The sequence below is a fragment of the Rhipicephalus microplus genome, chromosome 2 (genome assembly GCF_043290135.1).
Source record: "Rhipicephalus microplus isolate Deutch F79 chromosome 2, USDA_Rmic, whole genome shotgun sequence".
In the NCBI taxonomy this organism is placed as follows: domain Eukaryota; kingdom Metazoa; phylum Arthropoda; class Arachnida; order Ixodida; family Ixodidae; genus Rhipicephalus; species Rhipicephalus microplus.
In genome coordinates, this window is record NC_134701.1 from 286,517,831 (window position 1) to 286,537,146 (window position 19,316).

A 19,316-nucleotide genomic window follows, 5' to 3' on the forward strand; every position below is an offset into this window, starting at 1 on the left:
ACTCGCCGATACCCGGAGCTTCGCCCACTCGTCATCATTCACTTCGTGGAGATGCGTGGATTTTTTTTTTTTTATACTGCGGAGTATTTTAGGGGTCCAGGCTATTCTAAGCTGTCCTATGCTGTCAGCGCTTGATGTAACGCAGGCAAAACCACGAATAAAGATAGAACTTGAAAAAGATGAAACAAAAGAGAAATAAAAATAGGGAAAAAGAGAAAGAATGGAATAAAAAGAGAATTAGGTAATGAGAAAGGAGAAAATAAAGAGAAAAAAGACAGAAAAAAACGGATGAAGAGAAAAAGAAACATGCAGAAAACCGGAGAAGGCTGCCTAGCTTTCCACTTTTTTCAGGCTTCCGTTGGTTTCAGGCTTCATTTCAGGGTCCCGTTGCGGTCGCGTTCTTTGGGACCCTCGTCTACATATTTTATATTTTGTGTTTGCTCTTCTTGTCTTAACAAAAGTCATTTTATTGATTTGATTGGTTGGCACCAATAGAGCGAAGCTGCCATAACATTTTCTTTTTTTTTTTTGTCTATCTCTCTGTGCCCCTTTTTCAGGGCTCTTTGATTCCCATTCGTAGTCTCGTCTTTCAGGTTTTTGTTGACGTGAAAATACTGGGCAGTGTGAGCTGTGCCGTTAGGATTATGTTTTGTCGGGGGTTAAGCAAGCTCGTTGAAGTGCTTCTCTTTTATAATTGACTAGTCGTTGAAGAAATATTTTTTATGTTACAAGTGTAGGAACAAAAAGTGCCGTTTACGCCGTTATACGTACAACGAAAAAGTTTGGTCAGTACGAGAGTAGTGTGCGACCGGCGAATTACTTTCGTTTTTTTATGATTCTGTACCTCGTATAGGTAGACGTCCAATAAAGGTTGTTTTCTCAAATATAAAGACCGTTTTTTTTTTCTGATGTGCTGGCTCTCTTGAAACTTGATTAGTTTGTTATTGCCAACTAGTTAGTCAGCACTTTGTTAGAGTTATAGTTGGAGTTTCTATTGCGAGTTCATGTCGATTCAGTCGTGTTTGAAGTGTTATTTCAGCCAAGAATATTTGTCCGTTGAATAAAGTTTGTTGTTTGTTGTGTGTCGCATACGTCTTGGACATTTTAGTGTCTGTTGAGAGAAAGTAATTTGGAGTGTTTTCAAGCAAGTGGGAGAAGTCCCTCAGGAGCTCACTTCTCGCCGACCAGCAATGGGCCGTCCAGCAGGCCCACGAAGCGGCCGCCAGGTACTCCCTGTCGGTCCCTGCGTGGGAGACGCCCGCTACGCGCTAAGCGCGTCCTGCAGGACCGAAATAAAGTTTTTTTCATTCCATTCCATTGAGTGTTAAAAAAAGAGACAGAAGTACTAGCCTATCCTCGAGCAAAAACGAGTGAGTCGTTCTCTGTGCGTTTATCACTCTCACTTGCGGTTGAAGCGAGGCTGCGGGCCAGGAGAAGTTTTCACGTCGGTTTCTTTTCGCCCGCCAAATGGATTTTTCAGACCGTCTCCTTCTCATTTGAGCGTATGTGCTATAGAACGTGCTCTTGCAAGCACGCCAAAGTGAGGCGAACGATTTGGAGATTTTTAATCCCTTTCTTGCGCCGTTTCATCGTTAAAAACCGATTACCAAAGCCCATAAACTGCGTCTTCCTCGCACTGCAATGCTTTTTTTTTTCAAATCCCCCCCCCCCTTTTTTTTTGGTTACCATTTTTGTGCAGTCTGTCTCGCAGAACATCCCATTTGCCGACGTACGTGCTGCAAGTCTTTCAGGCATGATGCGCTCAATATCTCGCATATAGAATATGCCCAAAGCGTGCTTTTCGCTGTTGATTATAGTATCCTTTTTGCGCAGGACAGAATGCCACATGAGGGACTGATTTTTTTTAATGTCGTTTCTAACGAAGCACAGTAAAACGAAGTAAATTGTAACTTTGCTATCTCTTCATTGTTACATTTATTTGGAAATCAATGAGTGATTACCAAATATTCTTGGAGACGTATAGTCTATATAGCTTGTACCATAATACATACAGAACATACTCTCTGCAGAGAATCTTCTCTCTAAACTGTATATTCAGGTATGCTCAAAAGAGCCTATATAGGTCATCTTGCGTCTCCATATATTCACATAATTAACGTGATCAAGCCGATACACGTAAAGATGCAGACGCCAGCTCTTGTGTTCCGTCTATATTCATTCTTACTTGCCCTTAAAGTCTGCACGCATAAAATGATGATTCAGCTTTTGAGAACGTGCCGAATCGTTGCAATTCTTGCCAATTTGGCAACATCGCAGTATAAATCACGTATACCTTCCATGACGACGGTGTAGCTTGTTAGGTTTTTCAACGAGCGCGTTTTCATACACCTGCGTGCCCCGTCCAGTTGGGAAAACGCAGCGTTCAGCTCGGAAAACACGTCGAAGGCCTGCTTACTCAGCAAGCGCACTGTGCTTTCTGGATGCCAACCTGCTGTGCACACTTCCTGGTATCGGGTCGACACTGCGTCAGTACAATTACGCTAATGATGTTTCGCAGCAGCGCCACTGGCTCTGTATATATGTATCTTATTTTCCCCCTCTTTCCCGCTTTCGTATAGTAATAACCGTGTTATCCCGTTGTTGCTGCGCTCACGGTTGTAGTTGTCGTTGTTGATCCGATGCTGACCTTCTGCTTTATAAGCCGTCAGAGGGATTAGGACATCACCGTTCACATAGTCACGTTTCGTATAGTTCTGTTAACACCCACTCGAACGTTAACGTGTTTACGTGCATAGTGAAAACGCTCGAAAACATGAAAAAACTGTGGATGAAGTCGCTCGAGTTAATTACGAAGCTTGTTCGTTCAGCGCTCACAATTTCTCAATAAAGGTGATAAATCAGAGTGCTTGCATCCATGCATCTGTAGTTCATCAACGTTGGGTACCAAAGAAACACAAGAGTTAATCGGCGTTCCTACATTAAAGAAACTCACTAACATATAGGTCGATGAACTAGCTTACTCATGAGTCGATCACTCGGATTCACTCAGACTCAGATCGACCCGTGATTCTGAACCTGAGTGAATCCGGGTGAGTAATATTTAAATGAGTTTGCATCCGAGCGAGACTACGTGGTTGACGAAAAGTTCCATAAGTGTGAGACTGGGTGAGTGCGGTTCAAGAAAGTTTTGGGGAATCTTACCCCCGTATTCTAGAACGCCCCTCCACTCAACGCTTCACCTTCACTTGAGAAAGCCGATGGGAGCGGCGTCTCTCGGCACGGCAAGTCAGTGCATATCAGCGATAATCTGCTGCGATTATTGAGTAGCGCAGCGTCGTTTTCAGCCGAGCGGTGGCGCAGTGCTCAACTTTGTCAAGTGAAGGATGAAAGTCGAGTCGAGAAGCATTTGTGAATACGGGGGTGAGTCCGAGTGAGTCCTAAAAGCGAAATATAATTCGCGAGTGAGTCGGCATGAGCTCCCGAGTTTTTTTCCGACCTTCGCTCACAAGTGACCTGAATGGGTGACAGTGCACTTGTGGAAGTGGAGAGGCTGCGAAATATAGTTTCATCACGAGAACTTGGCAGCGCAAACAAACGGGACAAAGCCAGGGCGTGTACAAACAAATGCACGTTTTCGTATACCTTGTTACTTTGTCCCGATTTTTCGCGCTACCGAGTTGTCATAATGAATCTATGCTAACCATAGTCCGCCTGTCACCTCTCGTGTGAAATATGGTAACAGAGTCGAACATGCTTCACGCGATTTGAATGGTATTTGTAGCATTCAATTGTGTTCGAAAGTCACCGAGACAGGCACGTCGCATATCGTGGCGACAACCAATGGTATTGCGCGAATGAGCCGTTCGGTCTGTTGTACATAGACTAATGCTGTTCAAGTGCACCCTGAAGTACAAAAGGGTAATATGTTAGGCATGTTTGTGCTGCATAATATTTTTAAGTGAACAGCAGCACGAAAAAAAAAACAAAAAACAAGGAGGCAGAAAGAACGAGTGACAACTCTTTTCTAAGTCCTTGTTTTTACGCAAAGCCGTTCTATCGCGCTCATCTGCCGCTGATTGCATGCATTATGTGTTGCGCGTACGCTTTCTTCGGCGCTCCTGACCGAAGAATAGTGGTTGAATGCTATTTAACTGTGTTTTCCGCGTTACCGCTCCGTAAATATACTCTTTTAACGGTAAGCTTTACGTTACACCAAAAAAGAAGGCACCATAAGAGCTGGTTCTCGGTTTCTTCGAGCCTCTGCACCAGCACAATAGTGCAACTTGTTGATTTAGTCCAGTTGTGTAATCTTGCGAATCGTTTGAGGCAGCGCGAACACAACGATGACAAAAACAGAAAGCAGCCACATGCAGCGGCCAGGTCTCTTTTTGGAATTCATCTCGACTCGATGGCTACGCTCGTCCTCTTTGTGTTGGGGTTTCTTCCTGTCCTCAGTTGATATTAACACTCTGACCACGGCTACTGGAATTCGATACCGCGACTTGGTTTCATCAGCATAGCTTTAGTCATCATGGCTAATAATTAAGGGACGTTCGTGCGAGCGTGAGCCGCTCTAAATGCATTTCTCGGTTCCTTGCTGTTGTTTTAACAGCGGAGCTGTGTATGGAACCGTTGCTTGCTCATCCCGTACCAAAATACTATCATCGACATAAACGGGTATCATCATCAAATGGCTGCCAAGCGACTGCAGCGAGTGGCAAGCCTGCGTACTATGAGAGAAGACTGCGGAACGGGAAAGTCATTGGCGACTGCGAGACGACCCTGAAGAAGCGATGGAAGGCCTATATACGCCGAAGACGACGTGTTCATCCCTGTAACTCCAACCTCTCTGCGATGAGAATCGCCGTGGAAACAAGATATAGGTGAAGCATATACCAATGGCCTTCAAGATATCCTGCGTCACAGAAACAACTTAGAGGCAACCAAATTTGCCTTAGAATCGTACACTTTCTCTGTTTTGGACCTTGCACATCTTATCGCAAACTTGGCCATTTTTTCCCCTCAAAATATTGCGTTTGCGATTACAACTGAGCTAGCCGCAAAGGGCAGGGCAGCGCAGCGACCACTCGTCACCAGTAGAGAAATATGATGGGTGTGCTCGTCAGGGACGATCCCCGCGTGGCTGGACACTTAACGGTGGGCGTAGCGGCTGCGGGCGTCGACAAACACGCAGAAAGCAAACACTGGCGCGGCGTTGTGTGCGACCGTGTGTCGCCGAGCGCGCAACGGTCGCACAACGGCCCCCTCCCTGTTCGACCGAGACCGTTTCGTGCGCGCCTTTTTTTGCGTTGTCGGATACGACGGGTGGGCAAACAGCGCAGTTTCCCTGCGTTTCCTCGGTACCGTATTTACTCGTACATTACCGACGTCCCCTTTTTTAAAGACCATAGTGTTTCTTGGGGACCTTAGACGCAAAAAGTTTTGGTCCGTCTGGGTGTCTGTCTGTCTGTCTGTACACTTGTCTGTTTGCCCGCCCTTAACGGTGCCCTAAAAAGCACCAAAGTGGTCTAACGATACTACAAGCGGCTGACCCCATCCGCAGCGCCCACCAATATTGCTCAAGGTTCAGCGTTCATACTTGTGCGATTGACAAATAAAAAGCAATTATTGCGAATATCTGAGGCACCACAACAACACGTAATTATTCTGTATGTGTGTCTCTTACTAGGAAAGGCATAAATAAGTGATTCTAAGGACCGTAGCGTTTATCACGTTGCACTGACCATGCAACGCTTGCATGAAAAGGCAAGTGTTTCCAACGCTTTGCTACGATGACATGTGTGGTGGTGGCACCTACCCGTCGCATGGCGTTCTACACCTTATCACCACCGAGATCGGTGCGCAGGGCGCGCGTGCTTCGTTTTCTAAGATAACTGTCAGATAGCGCTCATGTCTCAGGTGTGACGTGACTTGATGCGCTCGTTTTCCGCTGAACGCTCGAAGCACTGTAACGCAGCGCCTCCAGAATACCATTCACCGATTTTCTTGCGCAGAACATCAAATAAACGTTTCGTTCACTCTCTCCAGACGCAAGACTATCGGCTTTCGATGACATTTGCAGTGTAACATGGAGATACAGGGCCAATTTTTTCTTGCCTGCCATGTAAGGAAGACTTACGCACTCAGTGACATTCTAAAGAAGGTGAAAGAAAGAAAAGAAGGAAAAAAACAAACGAAGGGGCAAGTGGTTTCTTTCACTATAAAAGTGAGTGTGGCTGTCGGGTGGGTGACGTGAGCACAACAGTAATCAAGAACGTTAACCAGACCTACTATGGTTACCCTGTACCGCGGGTTACCCTGCAAGAAGGAAATGCAGTGGGAAAAGGAAATCAAACAGGTGCGTGACTATTCTGTAAGTGCATTTACTATGTCAACGTCTAAATACTACGGAACAACATTGTGAGTTAACAATCGCAATTTGTCTTTCAGTCCAGCTTTTCTAAGAAACCTCTGCAACGCGCTCGTAGCTGCTCGCGTTGAAGTTTGTGTTGGCCAGCGCCCTAAAATGTGGCTTTCTAAGATAGGGCAGGCGTCCAACTGGCCCGTTCCTGACCGGGAAGTGACCACCGGCAATTACGACTATTCGCTTCTAAATCGGCTCATACAAATAATAAACAAAGTACGGCGTCGATCAACGCATTCATAACGCAACTGACCTCACTTGTCCCTTCCCCTCCTGGTTGGGTCATGATCCTTCATTCCTCTTTTGTACATGCCTACCCGAACTTTAACGCTGTAGAACTTTGTTCTGTTTGTTATTTTCTTTCACCTATTTTGTTGGCTGTCTTTTTAAGGAGGAAGGAAGGAAGCAACAAAAGAGAGAAAACAGGGAGGTTAACCAGAAATACATCCGGTTGGCTGCCCTACACTGGGGTTTAGAGAAGGGGACAAGAAAAATGAAAAAAAGGGAAGAGAGGGGAAAGGAAAAAGAGAGAGACTGACAGTAATTTCACTGCAGCGTGTAGAACTCCACCGCATGTCAGAAGCTTTCACACAAGCCCGTCTTTCTCAAACACAGCAGGGCGTCCACTGCCTTGTGGGCTGTCGAGGCATGTGAACTTTGCTGTAATAGCACCTGCACCGAAAGAGGCCGATCATTCAGTCGCCGCATTGCGTACTTGTCTGTCTGAGGCAAATCGAGGACAGTGGCACAGAACTTGTAAACATGCGTAATAATCAACCGTAAAAAGTGCGTGAAATGTTTCCTTTTATACAGGCTGTCGTTTAGCTTAGAACAGGTGCACATAAGAGGTAGCCTTAGCACAAACCGCAGTAGCGCGGTGTTCTAATGGAAAACCGTCCATGTCTTTATCATGTTCAATATTTATCGAATGAACGTGAAAAAGAAAGCTGAGGTGGGTACTGTTCGAGAGCCCGTTCTTCTTTATACACTACATGACAACAAACATTGAAGCAAGGGAAAATATACAGGGTGCATCACTTGGAATATCATGATAGTTGTTGCGGTTCTACGTCCAAAATAGTATTCACAGGTTTCAAACATAGTGTAGTAAAATAAATGGAATGGAACTAAAGCAGATCATCGGACGTGTTGTGAGATGGTTGCTCCCTATCAGCGGCAAGTGACTTTCATCCACTTTATATCATTTTTATTTACAGTTCAAACACACAATGTTTCTTTCGCCTTCCTTAGCTCCATTGCCTGTTGCCCCGCCTTGGTGGTCTAGTCGCTAAGGTTCTCGGCTGCTAACCCACAGGTCGCGGGATGAAATCCCGGCTGCGGCGACTGTATTTTCGATGGAGACGAAAATGCTGTAGTCCCTTGTGCTCAGATTTGAGGACTCGTTAAAGATTCCCAGGTGGTATAAATTTCCGGAGCCCTACACTACGGCGTCTCTCATAATCATGTGGTGGTTTTGGGACGTTAAACCCCACACATCTATCAATCAACCAATCAAGCTCCATTGCCTGGCGGTTCTATAAAGCTCTGTCCAATGCGACAGGCACGTTGAAGACCGGACTGCACTGACTGGACTTCTCACTCCTTGTCATTACGTACCTTTCATTTTTTCCCCCCGTTTGCGAAAGGTTCTGAAAGAGCAAGTGTTTCGCTTAGCATAGCTATGTGTCTATATCTTGAGCCACCATTTTTGTCTTATTTGTTGAATCTGTAAGTAAGTAGAATGAAAAACCACCACTGGGTGATCGTGTTTCTGCACTTCTTCCTTCCGCAAATTAGAACTGTTGTTGCATGAAATGAGAGGTTCTTGTGATGCAAAAAAGAGTAATAATCGCCATATTGGAATAGCAGCGTTGAAACACTCTTTTTCAGAAACACGAAATAAATGTAAAAATTCGGAAGAGAGAGGCGGGGGTGCAAAAAATAGAAATTAAGGCAATCCAGCGTCTTCAGCACCCTGGTCCAACTTATCCCACTACTTTTCTAGACGTCTTTTCTTTCCTTCCTGTGATGTTGGCAAGGCGAACCAAGGCCGTTTTCAGTATTAACTGGCGAGCCGTGCGTACGCCCCTCGTCTGTGGGGTGCGGGTGATTCGTTTTGGAAGTTTGGGTGCGCGAACACGCGCGCCGGTCCTAGTATTTACAGGAACACTTCCCGCCGCTTCGACCATCAATCAACTCTCGTTCGTCCGGCCGGGTGCGAAGTCTCGGAGCGCGTGGCGTTTCCGTTTCAGAGCTCCGCCTTCTTTTTTTTTTTCGTTTGTTTATTTTCAGTTTTGCGAGCCCCCCCCCCCCCCCCCCCCCCCATGTTTCGCGTTTCTCGTTCACTTTTTGGAACTTGTGACACGCCTAACGATAGACGCTGCTTTTACTTTCGCGTCCTTCGTCGCGCTCCTTGTAAACTCTCAATCGAAGGAAACACCCACCTCTCCGCCTCATACTTCGTGGCCGAGTTTAGTTTTTTCTATTTCGTCGCCACCGGCGACTGATGAAACGAAAAACGAAGGGGAAACACACACACCAAAAGAAAAACACAAATGCGCACCTGAACAAGAATGAAAGTGCGTATTCGCTGTTTTCATCGTTTAAAATGAGCACAGTATCATTGCCCTACACGATGGTTCAGTCGTTGATTATGCTTTCACGTGTAGCATGCCCATGCAGCCTTCTAATGACGCTGGGGCTCACGCCAGCGCCGAAAACACCTTTCGGAACCCTTGGAACAAATAACTTAACTGCACCGCCCTTGATGAAAATATTTGTTTCTTTTTTTTTCAATAATTGATCTGACGTATTTTCTTACGTAACCTGTCACTGCGTGTCACCCGTGCCTTAAAGCTACAAACTGTGGAAAAATCGGAATGAAAGAAAAAAAAAAACGCCTAGTGGCGTGATGTCGCCTTTCTTGCATTACTGTGAAGCAGTACCGTGGTACCGTGAAACAAGCTTGCGCACCTATAATTGTATGCCATTTGCACCCCAAATTTCGCTCCAAATATTTGCATACTTCATGCTGGTTATACTTGTCAAAGTTTTGTTGTTTTTGCGTGTTCTTCTTCTGTTCACCGTTCATTTTATGTGTTATTTCTTTCTAAATTTCACTGATAACCTTATGTTGTTTTAGGCGTGTTCCTTACGCAAGTGCCGAGTCTTGTGAAACTCTAGAAACACACCAGTCAATTTTTTATATACGTGTTATCTGTTACACAAGCCAGCAGGGAGTTTGTTTTTTTTTTTTTTGTTCGCCTTTATCTTGCGTGTTTTGCATTGAAGCAGTACTCCCTTTCTTTGTCAGTATGAGACGCTGCCCATCTTTGTGCGAGTATCTCACAGCGGCCGCCTCTTGGGCATCCTGCCGTTATGGATGTCGCTTGCAACATCGCTGCACTTGCAATTGCTCACCTTCTGTCGTATGTTGTTTTTTGTAGCGTGTGCATCGATTGAGGAGTTTCGCAAGCTAGTTTTCAACTTTGCCTCCTCTTGCTCAAATATGCAATTGACAAAAGAGAAAAGGATATCTTGCCTCAAAATACGACGTAATAAAACGTGTTTATAGAACAGTCTTTGAAAGCGCAGCTGTTCTATAGCCTGGTGTAAAGTGCTGGGCTGCGCCTGCAGCCTATCTGCGTCATGAACGAGTACGTGCCACATAATTTGGGCTAGTCCAACTACTCACCGCTTTGGCGTGGTCTCTCTTTGCTCCAAAAATAAGTACAGAAAGAAGTAAAAAAGAAAAAAGAAATAAAGAAAAAAAGAAGAAAGAAAGAGAAAGTTTCTCTTCGAAAAAAAATCACGTGTTGTGATGGAATACCCACGTACCCTTTACCTGAATGCGAGCTTCTTAACCAGTCGACTATACGCATGCCAGCAGCGTATAGCCTTGTATTGTGTAGCAAGGGTGCGGGAAAGGAAAACGAGGTTGAGGAGGAGGGAAAAGAGAGAGTAAAGTATATATATATTATGACGTCGCCGATCTCCGCGGACGACACCCGCAAAACTGTTTCTCCCCCCCCCCCCCCCTCTCTTGCCCTCGCAAGGCCGTCTGCTAGTAAAAAATGCCGCCATATCCACGAAGTGAATGATGATGAGTGGGCGAAGCTCCGGAGGTAAGCCTGGTAAACCATGAATCCTCCGTACATTTTGCCCACTCGATTTTATTGCAACGCTCCCCCTAGCGTACGTCGCCGCACTATATCGAACGATGACACGCGCCATATGTGGCATCATTCCTATTTTATAACACCTCGCATCTTTCATAATCAACTACACGTACCGCCGTCTAGTTTATAACATCTTGCATCTTTTGGACGGACGGACGGACGGATGGATATGGCTGTACCCTTTAGATCGGGCGGTGGCTAGCGTAATACTTAGAACTGAACGAGAGGTGGCTACATACAGGGGACGCACAGCCCACGCCTTAAGGAGCTTCGCTCCTAAAAACCAGCTGCTCCCCCTGCACAGCCGTTCACTGGTCACACCGTATTTGTGGGCACTGGATCCCGCGTTCGGAATTCAGTCAAGGGCGTCTTAGCTTTCGCTTGATGAGCGCCAGCGTCAGCGTCCAATTTTTCAAATAGGTCTAACACTGATTATCGAGAGGTAATGTGAGCGTAATGAGGAGCATATGTCATTCAGAAAATACTTCACCAGGGTAAGGTTTACCCACCACTGTTTCCTTCGTAGGCCGGTGTACGCTAATAATAATAATAATAATAATAATAATAATAATAATAATAATAATAATAATTGTTCATATTATTGTTATTATTATTAAACAAGAACAAAATCTTTACATATGCCATTTTGTCTCGCCGTTTTTTTTTTTTTTGTAAAACGCGTGCCTGTTCAACAAGCAGTGCTGTATCCGTGTTCGCCACGATTTCAATTCACTAAGTGTCGGGATTATATTCGTCTAAAATTATACCAGTGTTTCAGCTCCGCTCAGCGCCACGAACACTATGTAAAAAGCACGAACTTATGTTGTTGGTATTCCATTAGATATTTCGGGTATTAATTTACGCACGTACTGCACTGTCGTATAAAATAAATATATGAAGAATACTGTGCCCTTGATCAATTTCGATGGCAAGCTTTCTACTTCGCTTAGAACCACCGCATTAAATCAAATCTTCTCGAACAGACCTGGAGAGCTTGAAGTTAACCTGTAAAGGGGTTTATGGAAAACGGAGAACGAAAAGACACACAAGACAGATGAGCCATGAACGGAGCTCGATTTGAAAGAATCGATGACGTTTTCTGACTGTCGCTGCTTTTTTTTTATTTATTGCATTGCTTCGTTTCTCGTTAATAACCGTCTTTTGATTATAAGAGCACAAAAAGAAAAAAAAAACATACCGGAGTTTGGGCAAATGATTTACCGCACGCGATGCTTGAAAATCTTCTGCGCAAACGGAGGCGGAAGGGAAAAAAACTCGATTCCATTGCCTGGTACAAATCTGCAAGGTATAGCAGCACCTCAAAAGCGGATGCACACAAGGCTGCACCAATGGGCGCGCACTTTCGACTGACGTCACGAGCCGGACGGATGGGTGGAAGCGAATTTCTGGGGATCGATCCGCACACGAACGTAAAAAATGGACAAAACAAAACACTGCGTATCATGTAGTAAGTGAAACTTCTTAGCAAATTATTGTTGCGCTCCCGCTTTTCTTAAAAATATAAAGTGTGCACTTGGTGATTAAGACAGGCGTAAGAGTCGCCGATGTGCGCAAAACTTAGAATGTAGGGTATACCAGCGAGAGGAGCACGTGTTAAAAGAAAATTCGCCCGAGTGAATCGCAGTATACTCGTATAAAAAGAAAGCAGGCGTTTTCGCAACCCCCGTAGGAAACTAGGATTCCTGGCTAATGATCCGTTTTATGAACCTCTGCCATCTTTCGCTTGTGATCTCCTGCACCATAAGCGGTTCTCTTATCGCCGCAGGCCATTCACTTTATATAGAGTACAAGACAAAACAGAAGTCGTGCGTAGTGGAGGCAGAAACTAAGCGCATTGCATAAAATGTATAATAGGGTCTGCTCACGCGACAGCGCTCTTGGCTTCGTCAGTGCAGATTTCGCTTGCGAACCAGTATACAAGTGAGTGCGCATGCGAACGGAAGCATTCGCGCCAGCGGTCAGCGCCTGTGCGCCCCCAGATGGCGTTTAATGACAGCCTTTCTCTCTCTCTCTCTCTTTCGGTGTGCCCCCCTCTTCTCAGTAGCGGTAGCAATGGCTGCCGGAACGAGTACCTCGTGGAGCAAACGATTCTTTCCGTGGTCAGTGCGTTGTTGTGCTGTCCGCCCTCGAACCGCGGAATGCCGGGCGTTCACACCGTCCGTTCACACCGCCCGAAATTTCTCGGGAAAGTGACGAGCTACGCGGTCAACCAAGGTGATTTTCGGCCATTGCAGTGATGTTTTAAAAGGCCCCCAAACAGCCTCCGACAATAAAAACGAGTTCGTTGTTCCCTCTCGGCGTTTCCCGTCTTTGCGCCGCGATTCGGCACGCCAGCAGTTTTTCCAGTGACGTCAGCGTGAAATATATATAAATATATATAAATATATATATATATATATATATATATATATATATATATATATATATATATATATATATATATATATATATATATATATATATATATTGCGAATGTCGGTACATATAGGCATGTGAAGGAAGATATATAACAGCTGCATCTTGCCGATACTTACCGACTGAGCAGGAACCTGGAGGCTTACAAAGAGCGTTCAGCTTAAACTGAGGACGACGCAGCGAGCGATGGAAAGGAAAATGGTAATTGTAACCTTAAGAGACAAGAAGGGGGGGGGGGGGGTAAACAAAAAGAGGGAAGACAGGGAGGTTAACCAGGCACATGCCCGGTTTGCTACCCTACGCTGGGGGAATGGGAAGGGGGCATAAAGATGAGAGAGAGAGAGAGGAAAGAGAAGAGAAAGAGAGAGAAAAAAAGGAGGATTGTCAGTCAATCAGCTGGCGCGTATGCAGCGGTGGCACTACACAAAAGTTAAAGGTGGTGTAGTCGGGCTGATGATGATGATATATTTTGAATTATCTCCTACTCGGCTTTGCCCTGCAGTCACACGCCTGTTATCATTGCCTGTCATGTCCGTCGTGTGCGTCAAAAACTGATTTCACATCGTTTACTGCATTTGCAAGCAGAGATAGCATAGTGCCGCCGAAAAGTCTAAGATCCTGACTGGTTCGACGTTTAGTTTTGAGATTTCACGTGCCTTATGAAGAAAATAAGTGGCGAGGAGGAGGTGTCACTTGTAGGAAGGGTCGTGAAGGCGAAAAATAAGTTGCTGTCTTGCCTTTGAACTTCCCGGGGTGTAACGCCCTTCAAGTACGATGAAATCGGTACTCTCGTTTCTATTGCTGCACGCAGGATTATCATCATTATATTTGTTTGCGAATACTTAAGGACAATAATTAAATATGAAGAGATCAAGCTGCAGGTATAATCCTCGCCTACTTTTTAGAAAAATAAATAAAATGAAGATAGGTGGAAAGAAAGAAAATACGAAATCAAACCAATGACGCAGACAGGGACAAAAACGAGCACGTAAAAAAACTTCGACGCAGGAGAAATGCCAGAGGTCCGTGTGATTGAATTTAGGCGCACGTTGTAGAATCTCGTGTGACAGAAATATCTGCAGTGTTCACAGTGCGGTGCTTCTCATAATTATGTATTTGTTTGGGGACGTAAAACGCCAACAATTGAATTAACTGAAAACTTGTATACCAGGTAGAAACGCATATGGTGAGGGAGAAGTGTAGTAGAGTTTGGAGGCATCTATCTAGGCGAGCACTGTTCAGGATTATCGAGCGGGATCGACGAGCTCAGAAAGTCAGCGTCTTCAGGCATCTGCTGAGGAGATACATAATGAATCAGCCAGTGTATACATACCGCTAAGTGGCTATATTCTAATGGATGTTGTTTCGTTTTATTTCCTGGCTTATATCCCTGACCTCAGTGATACGTCTATTTATACGTTTTTTTTTTTTGTCTCAGGCAGAACGTGACGTGGGACACTGAATGGACCGTCTTCATTTGTCCAGAGCTTGCCTCCTTGCTGACAAATTGGTAAGTTTACGCACGACTCGTCTTTGCGTGTACGTACGCGGCTGCAGTTTGTCTTGCCAGTTGTGCTTAAAAAAGAAGTAGATTTGGGCTTCTGCTTTCGCCGAGTCGCTTCAAGAATTTTCTAGTCGCTTGCGGCGTTTTTTTTTCTGTTTGCTTGTTTCTTTAGGGGGGATTATTAGCAGTTTTCCAGTTTCCAGGAAATATACTCAATTTAGTGGTCATCACGTACAGCAACAGCACTTTAGTCGTTTCACTTATAGCGCGTTTATCCGATTACTTTTAGTAATAGAGTGTTGAAGTTAAACATACGTTGGGGGAACCAACAAGTAATGCTATTCAACCAGTGGCGAACGTGCATTAATCCGAAAGGAGGCTATTATGGAGGCAGTGTTAAAAAAGTAATTATGTGCGTTTGTTTATTGGTGCGGATATTCTCGCTGCAAAAAAAAAAAAAATCAGTGATTTCTTCAACTCCTCCTTGTGTTTAAGTGGCATTTTTTATCGTAATAATGTTATTTTGAACAGTAAAAAGTTAATTAAATTGCTGCTTCTTCTGCGGTTCTCCTCAAACGTATTGTCGCTTTTTTTTTGGGGGGGGGGGAGGAAAGAAGGGCTGGGGGCTTTTTTGTGATTATTTTGTTTCATAGCTCGGTAGTATCCGGCGACTCTGCGCGCAGCTGTCTGTGAACAAGATACCTTTGCATAGCACTGAGTAAACCACGTGTTCTTACTCATTTACTTACTATATATGTCACTTGTTAATTCCGCCTTTTACGAGGCTCTTTCATTTTGTTCACTTGCTCTTATCGTCGAACTGCGCAATCTTCTTAGCCGTTAATTTCCGTTGATACTGACTATTTGTGGTACGTATCCTTTATTGCAAAAGCACAGCTGCATCAGATAGTGCAGATAAGTAAATAACCAATTCAACAAATGCACTAGGTAGCCAGTACTTGGCCAAACTATTATGTGGAGGCAAAGAACACGGCTTCCTGAAATCTCTACGTTCAAAAGTTGTTTGCTTCGATCCCTGCCTGTGGCAAGTTATCTTTTGGGCCGCTTCACTTTCTGCACATCAAAATTACCGGTCATAATTACCACATAACAGTCATAATTACGACAACAAACATAATTTACATTTTTCTTGACACTGTTGTCTAATGGCACTAATATTGCGTCCTACAGTACGTTTAGTAGCTTGTAAATGTGGGCTAGTTGTCGAACTTTTATAGTGGGCAAGAAACAAAAAATAGCTACAGGCACGCGGTGCATGCAGCAAATATTGAAACAGTATGTGGCGTTCCCTAGAAAAATGTGCATTCCGGCCGAGTCGTAGGAAGAAGTATGAACTTTTAGTTTTTTTCTGCGTATTTTTTTTCGAATGGTAGCCCTTATACGGGTACACACACTCAAATAAACTGCATGTTTTGCATTCCATGCATATGTATTCTATTTCTTCACTTCTTATTTCTCTATACAGTTTCCCCTTAGTTTGTTCCTTAAATCTCTACAAAGGAGTGCTGCAAGATGAAAGCGATTATGGCCGGTGTGCTAATCTGTTGACCTGTCTGGAGTGGCTATGCCTGCCCCGACGCGCATTATTCAGCTACACGGTGCATTGAAAGGAAAGAAGGTGCGCTGCCTCTGTACGGGAAGAGAAGATTGTGGCCTGACAGGGTTTGCTGCTTAAATGTTGCGAAAGAAGCGGTAATAAAGGAAACACATATACTTAATAACAGAAACAGAATGAAATACCTGCCGAAGGCAATGGCAAAAAAAAAAGTTGGGTGGCAGGAAAAATGTCAAGCACGCAGAATTTATGGAAGTGGGAAGGGAGTAGATGGCAACACCCAGCGAAGGCTGGAAAATAACTTTCTTTTGTTCAGCGATGCAGAGGCAGATAAGGAAGATTTATAAGCATAAATGTCTCTCCAGTGGCGACAGGAAGCCGAAGAGAAGAAAATGTTGTTGAAACTCTACATACTTTGGAACAAAGTAAGCACCACTCAACAGGGAAATGGCAAAGTGGAAACGCAAGAGCTGACGTACCACAAAGATGTTCTAAAATGTATTTAAAAAAAACATTGCCGGTGTTGCGTTCGCACGGCCGGAGTTCTACCACACCGGCGCTCATAAAGTTCTTGCTCTTCGCTGGAACTCGACGTTATAGCACAGTTTGTGCGCCGGCTGGCAACCAAAAAAAAATAAAGGTGACGACGCAACAAAGTTCCCGCTGGGCTGAATTGTGTGTCACGGGTGGCCGCTTGGGTAGAGCACCCGGTAAAACTCGGAAAACTCCTTTGAGCTTGCCGCCCCTGCAGTGATGCGGGAGCGCTGAATAGAACGCCTTCTTTCTTACGGCGAGGCGGCTTGAAGGCAGGGGTCAGTTCATCATAAACATTTAGCTCACTGCACTGTATACCCGGTGCCGCCAAGACTAAAACAAATAAACTAAATGAATGCAAGAGGGAAAGAGAAAAGAAAGAAGCCGACGCCTCAAAGGCCTCTCAGCGATTGCTTTTAATCGGCGCCGTAAACACGTCTCAGCTGTGGAGGCGGGGCACCGTCAGGAGAAGACTGTGTAGCGGAGTTTCCCAGGCTTTCCTTTTGTGTCCCTGTGCCGACAAAGAACGGCCTTCGGAACGAAGCGCGCAGTGAAGGAGTTTATGGACGCCGACATTTACGAGAATCACGTGCGTCCGCGCATGAAGGCGCGCGGTAGAGACCCCACTGACGGTCAGCAGTGCTATGCGCCGTTTATACTTTCACAAATGTCCAGGCAGCTGCTGTGACGATGACTGGCTGAGGTAGCTGTATAGTGCTGATTCAAGAATCCAATGTGCAGACTCAAATACAACGGACAAAACATAAAAGAAAACGAGAAAACGCGAACTGCCGTGAAAACGTTCTTGTACGAAAAATACGCGCCATAACGGCTAATAAAAACATGTGAAGTGAAATTACGTTCAGCAGCGGAACATGCCACAATCATTGAAATGAAGCAGTAATTTTGCTGTAGTAATCATGCACGGCTTACTCATTACGTTGGCGAGATGTCAACGCACTCGCACTTTCGTTAATGACAGATGATACTGCTCTAAATTTGTAGATTAGGAATTGCTCGCACACCTCTTTTTCACTTAAAACCAATATCTATTAGTTGTTATAGTTTATCAAGCGAGTTTCCTGGTATGCTGACGTATATCGCAGGTTGGGAAGAGTGGTAAAGTGTGCCTTCTGGTTATTGAATTGTAACGTAATTTGTGTTTCGGCCTTACCTATATACCGAACTTTACAAGTTGAGCATTCAAGCAGATACTTAGCTTAGTGTGCATAGAAATTGTGTTATTAAAGGGACCCTAAAGGCAAATAGCCCGGCCGCGGTTGTCTAGTGGCCAAGGTACTCGGCTGCTGACCCGCAGGTCGCGGAATCAAATCCCGGCTGCGGCGGCTGCATTTCCGATGGAGGCGGAAATGTTGTAGGCCCGTGTGCTCAGATTTGGATGCACGTTAAAAAACACCATGCAGGTGGTCGAAATTTCAGGAGTCCTCCACTACGGCGTCTCTCATATTCATATGGTGGTTTTGGTATGTTAAACACCACAAATCAATCAAGATCTTGGGTAAATGTATAGTACAGGATTTGCGGTACCAGTGGATTATTATGGTACGAAAGCCTGATGGCGTACTATAGCACCTCAGTATAATTCTTCGCGAGTACTTAACTACCCGTGCAAAAAAAAAAAAAAAACAGAAAACGTTTCAGGTCATTGCAGGTCGGAATAAGATGCAACCAGTAAATTTCAGCCTGATTCTTGCAAAAAAAAAAAAAAAAAAACTCATCATTAACCCCGACAACTGCGTTTGCCCCGGGTTGCACTCCGCTAAAGCCTCTTACTACGTGGCGCCGGCTGTCAGTCAGACAAGAGAGCAAAGAGCGGGCATGGCTACATCAGCGGGTCGTCCTCGGGGGCGGGTTGTTTGAATTGTGTTAACGGTATACATGCCTACCGCTAAAGCTTACCTAAAGGAATGCGGGCCATTAAATCTTCTAACCTCGTCCCCTTCGCAACCTTATCACAACTGTGGTCGTCCCAACTGCATTAGAAAGCTGTACCAATCAATCAATTCAATCAATTCATTCATGCATTCATTCACTCATTCATTCGTTGATGAAGTGTAAGTGAGCTAAGCTGGACCTAACAGAATATAGCCTGAAATGTTTTCTCTCATTATCACGCAACGTTCGAGAGCACTGCGGAAATTCCGCCTTTCTTTTCTGGTACTTCTGTCTGCTCACATCATCAACACGCCACACGGTGGTTAAGGTGATCGATTCCTGGCCCGAAAGTCGCCGATCCGTATGCCGCGTTTGCGATAGAGTCGAAAGTGCTTGAAACTCGTACTTAAATCAAGGTCTACGTTACCGAACCCCAGGTTGTCGAAATTCCGGAATCCCTCCACTACGACGTCCCTCGATCATGATGATATCTTGCTTTTGAGACGGTAAGCCCTAAGAAATTATTATTATTATTATTATTATTATTATTATTATTATTATTATTATTATTATTATTATTATTATTATTATTATTATTATTATTATTATTATTATTATTTGCTTTCATGAGATCATGATTCTCCTACGACCACAAGCGTGTATATAGCCTGTGCTCACAGTGCAGGAGGCCGACGCAGTAGCTGTGACAAGATCGCAACCATCGCGCGCGATGGAGCGTAGAAATTTCATCTATTACCGGCGCACTGTGGCGGCTCCTTCGACGCAGATGCGGCTGAAACCCGGAGT

The 19,316-nt window shown here is 44.7% G+C and overlaps 1 protein-coding gene across 10 annotated transcripts in view; it reads left to right on the forward strand.

Moving 5' to 3' along the window:
- LOC119177364 (uncharacterized) overlaps positions 1 to 19,316 on the forward strand; it is a 515,905-nt gene that overhangs the window by 339,556 nt on the left and 157,033 nt on the right. For 6 of the 10 annotated variants that reach the window (XM_075882186.1, XM_075882185.1, XM_075882189.1 and 3 more), the window contains one exon: positions 14,438 to 14,509. The gene's annotated coding sequence lies outside the window, so the exon portion shown is untranslated. The remainder of the gene's footprint in view (positions 1 to 14,437; positions 14,510 to 19,316) is intronic. The other 4 variants (XM_075882188.1, XM_075882191.1, XM_037428864.2 and 1 more) reach the window with 1 other exon arrangement.